The 13,095-nt window shown below is 38.6% G+C and overlaps 1 pseudogene; it reads left to right on the forward strand.

The window, feature by feature from the left end:
* The first annotated feature begins 1,703 nt into the window (after positions 1–1,703).
* LOC140615269 (olfactory receptor 51Q1-like) lies at positions 1,704–12,862 on the forward strand (annotated as a pseudogene).
* The last annotated feature ends 233 nt before the right edge of the window (positions 12,863–13,095 follow it).

Raw genomic sequence — 13,095 nt, forward strand, 5'->3', positions numbered from 1 at the left:
ACATAGGGCTTGAACTCATGACCCTGAGATCAAGGTTCTTATGCTCCATGGACTGAGCCAGCCAGGCACTCCCAAAATAATCTTTTTGAATGAAGATTGATTACATTAAACATTCTTATTCATTTTCATTTGTTATGCATCTATTAAGTGTCTGCTCTGAAAAACCCTGAGTAGGGAGACATGACATACTATTGCCTTTATGAAGCTCATATTTGGTAAAAAAAAAAAAAAAAAAGAAAAGAAAAGAAAAAGAAAGAAAAAAAGACTGTCAAACAGAGTTTACCAAACAGTATAACTAGTCCAGGCTAGGAGGGTAGAATTTGTTTCTAAAGGCTGGTGGGAGAGAATGACAAAGGAATAGTCCTTGGGTGCATATCTGTCTCATTGGGTAATGATGGTGTGTGTGGGGGGGGGGTGTGCAAAATTTGCCATCCCAAAATGTGTCTCTTTGGCATGTGGATTATTTTAGGCTGATTATTTTTAAGAAACCTAAAACTGACAGGATATATTGGATCCTAGCATGATTTCCACGGTCCCAATATAAGTTATATTCAAGGGAGCGTCTATGTTGTGTCCATACCTAACCAACAGAGTCTGGCTTGGTGGGGTAGATTTACTACAGAACAGCCAGGTCAATATGCATGGTGTGGTTTTCTAATATAACCACCAGGGGGAGACTTCAGATTAAAAAAGGAGTTAAATTCAAACCCTCTTCAAGTCCCAACAGATTAACAAAGTAGATCTTCCAGTTTCAGTTTCCCACATACTGCTAATCTCCACATAATGCTTTATCTCCCATCTTGATAGAGATTTTATTTATTCACAGAGAGAGAGAGAGAGACAGAGACATAGGCAGAGAGAGAAGCAGGCTTCTTGCTAGGAGCCGGATGTGGGACTCCATCCCACGACCCTGTGATCATGACCTGAGCAGAAGGCAGATGCTTAACCACTGAGCCACCCAGGTGCCCCTATCTCCCACATAGTTCTGAAAAATGCCAACCTGTGCATTCCTCCTCTGATGATCCCCTCTGTCTCATGCGTATGCACTGCAGACACATCCACACCCTATAACCCACATAAAATCCTGAAACTGATGTAGAGATGATATTTTTCTCTACTTTCTCAATTATTAAAGGTAACCTCATAGGATGCAGATGCTGTGTGCTTTAGTCCTAGTCATATTGACAGGCTTTGAATCCCCAATCTGACCACAGAACTAAAGGAAATCCTTAGAATTTTCAGTTTCTCTAGTCTCAGACTCAATTGGGTGTCTCTATTGCAGAAAACGGTGGTGGCCTTAAAGGGAGCAGAATTTGTGGCTTCAGAATATGCCTCTTTGGCACAAAGACTATTTTTTAGGTTGATTATTTTTAAGAAACAGACTCAAGAGAAGTTCTGAAAACCAACCAGGTGAGATTGCCTTTTTGTAAGAGACATTTGCATTTGAAAGAAAAACCTCCATTTCTCAGAGTGTCTTCCTTTGTGTACCAGGAAGTGGAGAATGGCTAAATCTCTAGAAGTTTATCAGTGAGGAAGGCAAAGACCTAAGTCTGCAAAAGAACTTACCCTTGATCACTGCTTTTCCAATAGCTTCCCATAACTGGCTTCCCACCCTCCAGCATCTTTTGTCTTAACTGGATCTGGGATTTAAAGTGGTGTCTTGGGCCATTTTGGTGGGTTACTTAGTTTTCCTGGGTACCGCCATGTATGCAAGTGGTATGCATGTTATTAAACTTGTTTTTTCTCCACTTAAACTGCCTTTTATTATTGGAGAGTGGGGGTTGGTCCCAGTCTTGAACCTTGAAGGGTAGAAAGAAAATTATTCCCACTACCCACCCTCCACCCCTCACAAAGCTCAGCATACTTTTTTTGTGATACAAGGTCCAGGTTTGGTGAGCCAGGACTTCCCTAAATCAACTTCATTTTGTGGTATGTGATTGATAGAGATCTTTCAGGCTGGTAAGACCTATACATGCTGGGAATGTCAAAGGGATCTTCTAGCCTGGTCTGAGCCCTTAAGAAAATTTCAAGCTGGAATTTATTTTGTCCATTCTCCTGCGGCCTGCATCTATGTAAGCATAGAAAATCTAGAATGTTTCCATAAAGGAAGGCTCTCCATATCTTCCCACAGAAATCCTTTTAGCAAGTTCTTCTTTCCTTATATCCTGCCTCTCACCAGTAATTCTAAAGAGGAACCTATTTTCATCCTCACTGCAAAAACTTTTCAGTGAGACCCCTTTTGAAAAGCCAAAGATCCATACCTCCCACCCCCAGCCCTAGCTTGGGCTAATGTCTACCTGGTATTTTTGTTTGTTTGTTTGTTTGATTGTTTTGGTTGTCTCTAATCATAGCCCATCAAGCTCAAAGAACACAAACACCTCTGTTACCAAAGCAGGTCTGACATTTCCCACACTTCTCTATAGGTCACTCCACTGTCTTTGCCACAAATCTTAAGAAAGAGAAGGCAACTTTCCTAGGTCTGGTCTCTTTGTTGTTCAGTTTGTGGCCATAAGTCTATGGTGAGAATATTGCCCCTATCTGTACATCCCCACACTGTGTGTTATAAAGAGACAAAGGACTAGAGTTTGCCTGCAGTGAGTAGGACTTGAAACATGCTGGAGAGATGATACCCATGTAATGAAACCAACATTAGTTCACTCCTTGGTGAGTCACAGATACACCAAGTAGAGTTGTGTACAAAGTAAGCTTTATTTGTGGCAAATAAGAAGATCATGGGAAATAGCTTCCAAAGCCCTGACTCTCTAAGAGAAGGTGAATGAGTTCCTTCTGTTTACAGTTAAGGTAAATATTTAGATTGGGAATCCTGGTCATTGGATATAGCGGCAGGCGCATGGTCACGCATACACCTTAAGGAATCCTACCTATATATACACGTTGTATGTTATGTAAATGAGGCTGAGGATTTTTCCTTGGGCAGAGATTTTAGTATTATAATGAAGTAAAGTTCATTGCTAGTCATTCCAAGGGTCACTCCATGGTCCACATTTGTAGGGTGTGAGTCAGGTTTACCTCAAAGGGTCTGGGTGGTCTGGACAGGCAAGAAATCTTGTCAGGGCAGTCACCTTCACCTGGAGGGTAGTTTTGGATTTAATTTGCCTGAGTTAAGAGGTAATCTGTAAAGAAGAGCTTAATGAAAGATGTAAGACAAAGATAAGTAAGTACAAGCAGGTGGGCTGTAAAGGTTAGGTCTTAGGGTTTTACTGGTGACACTAAAAGCTTAGACAACCTTTAAAATACTTTTCTTTAATTATTTTTTTTTTTAAGAAAAGAGAGAGATTGCACACTGGAATTGATGGGGGAGGGTTGGGGAAGGGAAAGAGAGAATATCAAGCAGACTCCCTGCTGAGTGCAGAACCCTTCACACGGGCTCCATCTCAGGATTCTGAGGTCATGACCTGAGCTGAAATCGAGTGGGATGCTTAAGACACCCCCAAAAACCTTAAAAATGCTTTAAGGAAGGTAATAAAAATACACATCGGTGTTGATATTAGAGAAATAGAATATATTTGGGGAACTCATAAAAATTCCAGTGGGAGATGAGCAAAGTCATAGGATACAGTCAAAGAGGAGATGAATGAGACACGTTAAGCGTGTACAATCTATGCAACCTGCAGACTATCAAGGTGTGAGTTAAGCCTGATACATCGGCACATTGACACCTATATTCCCGTAACATAGCAATCTGGAACCATTTTCCTAAAGCCAAGTACACATCTCTTTAATTTATTTTTATCTGAGGTCTTGTCAGTTTCTATTTTACCTACCTCTTACATCTTCAGTCCCTTTACAATAATCTGTATTTTGATCCCTCTATTCTGAGAACTTTTGTTTTGTCTTCTTTATCAGGCTTCTTACCTCATTTCTCTTTTTTCCTCCTCCTTAATAGCATATTATCAGCTGAGCCATGATCAAGGAGGTAACATCAGTTTACTAAGACCTCTGAATCCGTGTGAAATTTCCTGAGGAGAAAGAATTTCTTATAAAGTCTGAGTGAGAGGCAGGTCCTCCTCTCTCCCCCCAAACAAATAGTGAGCATCAGGACCAGGCCAAACAGAAGAAAAATGGACACATTTTTTCTGAAAGAAGAGCTGAGAGTGAGTGCCTCCCTAAATTTGCTCCATGTGAGTCCTCTCGGGTGCCTATTATATATTAGGCATGGAGGATACACAATAATTAAGAAGTGATCTTGGGGACCCACATGCTGCTGAGAAAGACAGACACATAAGTAGTCAATTGCAATAGAATGGTTTAAGTGGACCCATAGAAATAAGAAATTAAACCAGCCCCAAGGGCTTAAAAGAAACCTCCTAGAGGAACAACCAGGTAAATCAATATATGACAAAATATCGCATTAGCCAGGGAAAGAAGAGGGAGAGAATATAGTTTTCTAAGCACACAACTAGCCACTGGCCTCTTTTCCAATGATGATTAAACTCATCCTCTTGGAAGATGGTATGAAAAAACAGAAGTTCATAGGACTTTAAAATCCACCTGAGGGGCTCAGTGGTTGAGCATCTGCCTTCAGCCTAGGGAGTGATCCTGGAGTCCCAGGATCGAGTCCCGCATAGGGCTTCCTGCATGGAGCCTGCTTCTCCTCTGTGTCTCTGCCTCTCTCTGTGTGTGTGTGTCTCTCATGAATAAATAAATACAATCTTTAAAAAAAATAAAATTTAAAAAATTTTGAAAAATGAAATGAAATAAAACAAAATTCAGTCAGGTCACTCAATTGAATCCCAGCCATGTGGCAAAAAGCAAGTGATTTAACTTCTTCCAGCTTCACTGTCTTGAGCATGTTAAAAAAAACCAAACCAGACCAAACAAAACAGAGGACCCAAGTTACATCACTGAAGTTAAGGCCTTAAATCAGTAAACCAGGGCTTAATACCAAATCTAATTTCAATTTCATCCTCTCCCAGAAATGTAGTTTTCACTGGTCAGTCAGCAATTTTCTGATGGGCACCAAATCTGTCACATGAACCTCTCCATTCCTGAAAGGAAGATGAGGTCAGCTGCATGAAAAGACTCCCAAGACTCCCAAGCACTCCCTCTAAAGGAATATGCTCTTGTCTGGAATAATTATTTCTTTTCTTTTGCTTACAACGTTCTTACCCCACCATCCTTCCAGTAAAAATCCTCCCTTTTGGGCAGCCGCTGGTGGCTCAGCAGTTTAGCACCGCCTTCCCCCCAGGGTCTGATTCTGGAGGCCTGAGATGGAGTCCCAGGTCGGGCTCCCTGCATGGTGCCTGCTTCTGCCTTTGCCTGTGTCTCTGCCTTTCTCTCTCTCTCTCTCTCTCTGTGTCTCTCATGAGTAAATTTTAAAAAATTAACAAAAACAAATGATTTAAAACCAAAAACAAAACAAAAATCCTCCCTTTTATATACCTCCTAAGAGAGTTCCCCTCTACTTGCTAGAAGGAATGCTCTCTGATTCATGAATTATTTAATAAAGCCAGTTAGATCTTCAGATTCACTTAGTTGAATTTTGGTTTTTAGCAAGTAACATATGTTTATAGTATACACCATCCAGACAGCTATTGAGAGAATTACGTATAACAAGAAAGTGATAATTTCTGAAAAAATAAAGCAGTTATGTCCTGAATTAACACTAACTGCTCTACATATACTTTCTTATGGAGCCTGAGAAAGAGTCAAACTCTTTCTGTTTCATTTACAGCAATGAGGAAGCCTACGGGGTGAAGTTTCTTATCTATGTCCTGCAGGTTTTATGCTAAGTTGTCAGTGGGATGGTTTAGACAGGGAGCCTTGGCCTAACTGTAGGCAAATGAGGAAGGAGCTGGACTATCTACTGGTGGCAATGGACCCAGCTTTTGCTCTGCTTCTTTGTAATCACACATAATACAATAGTGGCTAATAGGCTTCACACTACCCTTCCTCCTAGTTTTGAGGCTCAACTTCTTGGCTAACTTCAAAGTAACAGGATACTGCTTACTGGGGCCCTGCCTTTATCCAGGCCGCCCACTGCTCTACTGTCACCTGGCCTCTGCCAGCATCTGCACATTGACTCTGATCCCAAGGAACCTCACTCATTACTTGGTAACAACCATTGCTACTAACCTGTGGCCCTGAGTACTCACTTCAGGGTATGTGCCTGCTGTGTTCCAAGAACGATACTATTTGTCAAAGTTGGAGAATGAAAGTGTCTTTTTAGTCAAATTAAGGAAGTTCAACAGATTACACCCCTATACCCAGAAACATGCAGGTTTACACAGAGACATGCAGAAAGCCCCACAAATATCCAATTGTACAACAAACACTTGTTTAGAACCTACTATATGGGACAGCCCTGGTGGCTCAGTGGTTTAGCGCCGCCTTCAGCCGAGGGTGTGATCCTGCAGACCCAGGATCAAGTCCCACATCAGACTCCTTGCATGGAGCCTGCTTCTCTCTCTCTGCCTATGTCTCTGCCTCTCTCTCTCTCTGTGTGTGTGTGTCTCTCATGAATAAATAAATAAAATCTTAAAAAAAAGGAAATTCCTAAAATAAAAAAAAAAAATTTAAAAAGAACCTACTATATGCCAGGCACTGTACAAGACTCTAGGATAGAGCAGTAGATAAATAGTAAGTGTTCTCCTGAGCCTCAAAGTCTACAGAGGCATTTTCTCACATCATCTCTGTATAGAAACATTGAATACATAACAAAGCTGTGGAAACAGGAGAGTAACCTTCTTAGACCACCTAGCCGACCAATAGCTCTCATGAGAGCATCCTAGCATTAGCTGATTAGACCAACCCTTCTCTGTTTTTTGTTCTGTTCACATCTATTTTTAATTCCAGTACATAAAGAATATCTTCTCCTCCAACAACCAAAGTAGGAACAGGAGTCAGAAGACCATTAATAACCCATTTATTCTGCAGATACTAAAAGACAAAAGGGAAAATAGATGCCACAAGATAGCCTCCAAAAGAATCTTGGAATGGTCACCATCTGTTCTTTTCAGTTATGATGGGCTGTATCAAGTTGCACTGTAGCTTCAACCCAGAAGGGACTCATTTTGAGTGGTATCTGAAGAATATTCCTTGGTTCTCTTCTACCCAGAAGTGTCCTTTCAAAAAGTGTGGCTGAAATTTGCCCTTCATCTTCCATTAAGCTATCATTGTTTATCTTGTTCCCAATAGATCTCTACTTTGGATATGAAGAGATGAGGAATTTAGATATGGATGAGATTAGGAATTTCAGGAAGTATTTGGAAAGTGTAAAAAAAATTATAATCTAAGTAGAGAAAAATAAATTTAAAAAATTATTGGTTGGGATCCAGAGTGTATTGGGCAACATAGAAGGAAGGGTAACTGAATTTAAAGATGCATCAATATAATCATCTAAACAGAAGCATTGAATGAAATACAAAGATTTTTTTAAAAGTTAAAATACTCAAATAAATAAATAAATAAATAAATAAATAAATAAATAAATAAAAATAAATTTAAAAAGTTAAAATACTCCCAGAAGTAGTGGATGGATCATTATCAAGCTGTCTACCATATGTGCAATTGGTGTTTTAAAAATGAATTAGAGAGAAAAAATGATCAAAAACTTTTGAAGAACTATTGGCTGAAATTTTTCAACATTAGAACATAAAGGATACCCATGAATTCAGATGCTCAGCAAATGTCGAGCAAGGCCAATTAAAGTAAACCTACAGCTAAATGAATATAGAAAACAACACATTGCCTACAAGGAAACTATGAGAAGAATATTGTCTGACTTTTCTTCAGAAACAATGGAGGTCAAAGAAAGAAAAACATGGAACTTCATTTGTGATGTGGTGGAAGTAAAACCTGTCAATGTACCTTTCTAGTGAAAATTTCCTTCAAAAACTAATCTAAAATGAACATTTTTCAGGTTAAAAAACAATTGAGACTAAGATTATTTTCTTTCTGTTTCTTTTTATTAAATTCAATAAAACACAATTGAATATTAAAGTGAAAGTAATAAAGTATTGTGGAATTATTATATAAGCAAAAGTAAAATATATCTGAATTCTAGTACAAAGAATAGATTGGGCTATAAATGAAATGATAATTTGATAGAACAAAAGGAAACATAACAACACATTGGGTCAAGACATTTCTGATTCCAACAAAGCAACGACTTTTCTGAGAAAAGAAAATTACTACTTTATACTATGTATCCATGAACACATTTTAGTTCATTTAAGGTTTTACCAAATTAATAATAAGTGACCCCACTAACAATAGAAAAAGAGTAAGACCTCAACACCATTCATTTGGAGGTTAAGGGAAAACAATAAAATCTTAGTATTTCTTGGTAGAATGTAATAATTTTACATTTTTTATAGAAATTCAAAAGAACTATAGTAGCTAAACACTTTGAAAATGAAGTACAGTCTTTTAGAGCTCATATAATACCTAATTTCAAAACTTACTATAAATCTTTGGTAAAAAGGTAGTGCTGAATAATCATGAGAGACAAATACATCAACCAAAGAGATGAGAGGGATGCTGGGGTGGCTCACTGGTTAAGCATCTGCTTTCAGCTCAGGTCGTGATCCTGGAGTCCTGGGATCAAGTCCCACATCAGGCTCCCTGCATGGAGCCTGCTTCTCCCTCTGCCTATGCCTCTGCCTCTCTCTCTCTGTGTCTTTCATGAATAAATAAATAAAATCTTAAAAAAAAAAATAACAAAGAGGTGAGAGAGTCCAGAAACAGATCTTCATATTAATCAATTATTGACACTTAATAAAATCACCAAACTATTTTTGAAAGAAGGAATAATCTTTTCAATAAATGGTGCGGTTAACTATATATTTATACAGAAATAAAATTAGCTTTGACCCCATTTCACACCTTATGCATAAATTAACTTAAACACAACAAAGACGTATATGTACAAATAAAAATATACCAAACTGTACAGCATCTAGAACTCTACAGCAATAGAAGAAAAAGTATTTGTGATCTTTTTTAAGAAAGAAAAATTCATTGATAAATTCAACTTCATTAAAATTAACAAGGTGTGCTCCTCAAAAGAAAATCAGCCCAGAGATTGAAAAAAAAAAAGTATTTATAACATGTACATTTGAAAAAGCACTTGTATCCGGATTGAATAAAGAACTCTTACAACGTGATAATCCAAAGACAATCCAATGAAGGCAGGCAAACTTTTAACCTAAATATTTCACAAAAGATATGCTAATGCTTAGGAAGCATATAAAAAGATGATCAAATGATGAATTATGAAAGAAATGCAAATTTAGGAGAAGGGTAAAAAAAAATAAATAAATAAAAATTAAAAATAAAAAGGAGATGCAAATGTGTGTCATTTTGGTTTATGCATTACCAAGCTATAACAATGTCCCTGGCATTAAGGGTTTAAGTAATACAGGTTTGCTGAAATTTCTGAGAACAAACATGAGGGTCCTCAAGCTACTTTTAAGTTGCTAAGAACACATTCCTAACAATCTAATTTTCTTATCCAGAGATCCTGACACCATGCCTGCAGATTAGGAAAAAAGATAGATTGAGAAAATAATGAAAATAACTGCATCTTTGAAAGTTTAGATAATAGTAATAATAATAATAATAATAATAATGTAAGAATAATAATGAGAGAGTTAATAAGTAGTAGTAGAGTTACTCTAACTCTAATAGTAGAGTAACTCAGTAACTCTAATAGTAGAGATAATATAAGTACAATTAGTATTTATAGCTAACAATTATTTAGGCTTTGCTATGTCTCAGGAAGTGTCTTCAGCGCTTTCCAAACATGATTCTTATCCTTGACATACTGAAAGTAAAATTGAGGCAAAGAAAGTTTAAGTCATCAGCCTAGAGTCACACAATTAGTGTGTATTCAAATTAGAATGTGAACCCAAATTAGCCTAATTCACAAACACTTAGGTAGGAAAAAGCAATATTATTGCTTCTTTCAAAAAAAAAAAAAAAAAGGATTACTCAACATAATGGGGAGAGATAACACTTATGATCACCCTCAGTCACAAGGGGATTCCATTTTCTTGTGGAGGACAGAAGTAACAATATATTTTGAGTTTATCAAGAGCAAGTTTAGAGAAAGTGGAAGGAATCTTTATCAGATAGCAATGTTAAAAACAAACAGATAAAATAGTTTATCCAAACAACTGTAAGAGAGGAAAAATAATTTTCTGTTTACCCTTCTAGGTTTTTGGCTGAGGCCTCCCTATAGTAAAAGATTATCAGGTGAAAAATTAGCAAAAGTTTAATAATGTATGTATGGAATTTACCCTGGAAAAGTGAGTAACTGCTTGAAATAGCCCAAACCATCACCTTAAATGCCTTCTTTAGATAAAGACAAAGGAAGATGTTGGGAGGTTGGATGGGTCGGAGGGAGGGTTTCTAGTGGGAGGTTCCCAGGAAAAACACAGTAAACAAGGGAATGTTTGTTATGCAGATTTACATCTGTGCCTTCTTCTTTGATAGGAATTTCTAAAGAAATTCTTTAGAATTTCTTCTTTAGAATTCTTTAGAATCCTTCTCCTCATCAGGTCTCCCTTATACATGTAAATGTCTTAGAGGTCAGTGTAAGGATCTGAAAGGCAACATCTACTCTGCTTTCAGAGATTGATTGTTCTATGTCTACTGTTCCTTAGAAATAATCAACTCAAGATAATCCTTAAACCAAAAGGCATATTGGGGGGAGACAGATTCTACTCCCTTTCATGTCTATCAATATAAACTTATACAGTTTCACAGTAAACTACTGGCTGATCCTATGGATCCAATTGCTTTATGAACCAAGAGTATATTTTTTCTTAGTCCAGCCTTCTGAGGCTGTTCCCACAGAGATACTCCTACCTATTGTTGCAATCTTTCCCAGAAAGTGCATCCTAGCTAGTCTTTTATTTATTTTTTATTCTTTTCTTTTTTTTCTTTTTATTTTTTCATTTTATTTTTTTTAAAGATTTTATTTATTTATTCATGAGAGACACAGAGAGAAAGAGAGGCAGAGGGAGAAGCAGGCTCCATGCAGGGAGCCCAACCAGGATCACACCCTGGGCCGAAGGCAAGGGCTAAACCACTGAGCCACCCAGGGATTCCCCCCTCTTTTATTTTTTTAAAAAGATTTATTTATTTTTGAGGGGAGTGAGAAGGGACAGAAGAAGAGAGAGAGGAAGAGAGAATCTAAGGCAAACTCCCTGCTAAGCATGGAACCAGAGATCCTGTTCTGAATCAAAATCAAAAGTTGGATGTTTAACCGACTGAACCACCTAGGCACTCCTAGGCTAGCTTTTTAATACAGGTTCTTATGACAGATATCTGAGCACCAGTTTTACCCATTTAGCTCAGGTAGGGTCCTTTCCAATAAAGTCCCTGTACCTGTCTGGCTTCTAAAATTTTCATCTTAGGGCTCCTAGATTCTGAAGTCAGGCATTATCTTTTCCTACTCCTTTACCTCTGTTTGTTTCTCTCTTTATGGTTTGCCTGGCTCAAAAGAGTCAACTGGCATATTGGAATTGCTTTGCACATTTACTAGTCTTAGCCTCATCATTTTCTTCTAGCCTCATGGCATCCAAGGATGTCCTATAGTAATCTCTTCTCCATAGCCATACTTTCCAACAGCCATAAAGCCCCTCTATACCTTCCTGCTGCAAAGGCATAACTACTTTCTGCACAAAGAAGCCTGTAGGTTAAAACCAATGAGATCTTCATGCTCTCATCACTCGTTGACAAGAGATGACAAGCTAGGACCTAAAACAAGCAAAACTGATAAAACATTTGTAAACTCATTTCCCAGCCAATTCCCTTCCCACAGGTCTTACTTGATGATCTATCAGAGTGATTTCCAGTAGTCAGAGAATATTTACTCAAATTCTTATGTTGTCTACTTTTCACAGATTTGACAAAGAACTCTAGTCTTGAGGCTGCCTCCTCCAGTCACGTTTTTAGTTACTAACTCCACTCAAGTCCCCTTTTGCTTCATCCTTAATGGCATCCCTGGCTTTGAGGTTTTCCATAACTGGATTTCCATCCCCTTTTGTTGTCTCTACACTGTCTCCATCATGGGCAATACCACCATCCTGGCGGTCATCAGGACAGAGCCCTCCCTACATGAGCCCATGTACTTGTTCCTCTCTATGTTGGCTGTAACAGCTCTGGGGCTCACCCTCACCACTTTGCCTACAGTCATGGGAGTCCTCTGGTTTGGGGCCTCAGAAATTAGCTTTGAGGCTTGTTTTGCCCAGTTCTTCTTCCTCCATGGATTCTCCTTTATAGAATCTTCTGTGTTGCTGGCCATGTCCTTTGATCGCTATGTGGCCATCTGCCGTCCCCTGCATTATGTCTCCATCCTCACCAACCAAGTAATCAGAAGAATAGGGGTGGCCATCATTTGCCACTGTGTTCTGGCTGTTCCTCCCCCATTGCTCCTGCTGAAACGATTGCCCTTTTGTGGCTCCCACCAGCTTTCCCACTCCTACTGCCTCCATCAAGACATGATTTGCCTGGTGTGTGCTGACACCACTGTCAATAACTGGTATGGATTTGTTCTAGCTCTGGTCATTATTACACTGGACCCCCTGCTCATTGTGCTTTCCTATGTACTCATCCTGAGAAGTGTCTTGAGAATCAGCTCCCAGGTTGAAAGGCTTCGGGCACTCAATAACTGTCTATCCCATATTCTGGCTGTTTTGGTCCTCTATGTGCCCATGGTGGGATTGTCCATGACTCACCGCTTTGCCAAGCATGCCCCTCCAATTGTCATGTCATCATGGCCAGCATCTATCTATTAGCGCCTCCCGTGATGAACCCCATTATCTATAGTGTTAAAACAAAACAGATCCGTCGAGGCATTTTTCACCTCTTTTCTCATAGACAATTGCAATAGAGCATGGAGAAATGGGTTGTGGGTACTATTCCTTAAAGAAAGAACTTAGGAAACTTGAAAAGTTATGGTTTGGGTATCCAGTCATATATGAATCACAAAGCAGGAATGGGTGTTAAATACATTATTGTGCTCCCTGAATTGGTAATTTAAACTAAGCTGAACCATCTACCCATCATGTAGCTGTTCCATTTACAGGAGATTTTTGCATACCGAGTTCCTCCAAACTGTAATTC

The sequence above is a fragment of the Canis lupus genome, chromosome 23 (genome assembly GCF_048164855.1).
Source record: "Canis lupus baileyi chromosome 23, mCanLup2.hap1, whole genome shotgun sequence".
Taxonomy (NCBI): Eukaryota; Metazoa; Chordata; class Mammalia; order Carnivora; family Canidae; genus Canis; species Canis lupus.